Source organism: Petaurus breviceps, unplaced genomic scaffold, assembly GCF_028583685.1.
Source record: "Petaurus breviceps papuanus isolate PSGF00001 unplaced genomic scaffold, PetGlider_PUasm1.0 90919, whole genome shotgun sequence".
NCBI classification, from domain to species: Eukaryota; Metazoa; Chordata; class Mammalia; order Diprotodontia; family Petauridae; genus Petaurus; species Petaurus breviceps.
Window position 1 is genome coordinate 14,186,041 of NW_027187378.1, and position 275 is coordinate 14,186,315.

A 275-nucleotide genomic window follows, 5' to 3' on the forward strand; every position below is an offset into this window, starting at 1 on the left:
TCTTTCTTTCTTTCTTTCTTTCTTTCTTTCTTTCTTTCTTTCTTTCTTATCAGATTAAGTGACTTGCCAAGGATCACACAGCTCGTAACTGTCTGAGGTCAAATTTGAACTCAGGTCTTCCTGACTTCAGGGCCAGTGCTCTATCCAGTGTGCCACCTAGCTGCCTACCCCTTCCAATTTTTCAACTATCAGGTCTTACTGATAAGTTTTTTCCACCTTCCTTCTTTCCCCCTTCCTTGACCTAAGTTTTCTTTTCTCTAGACTAAACATCCCCA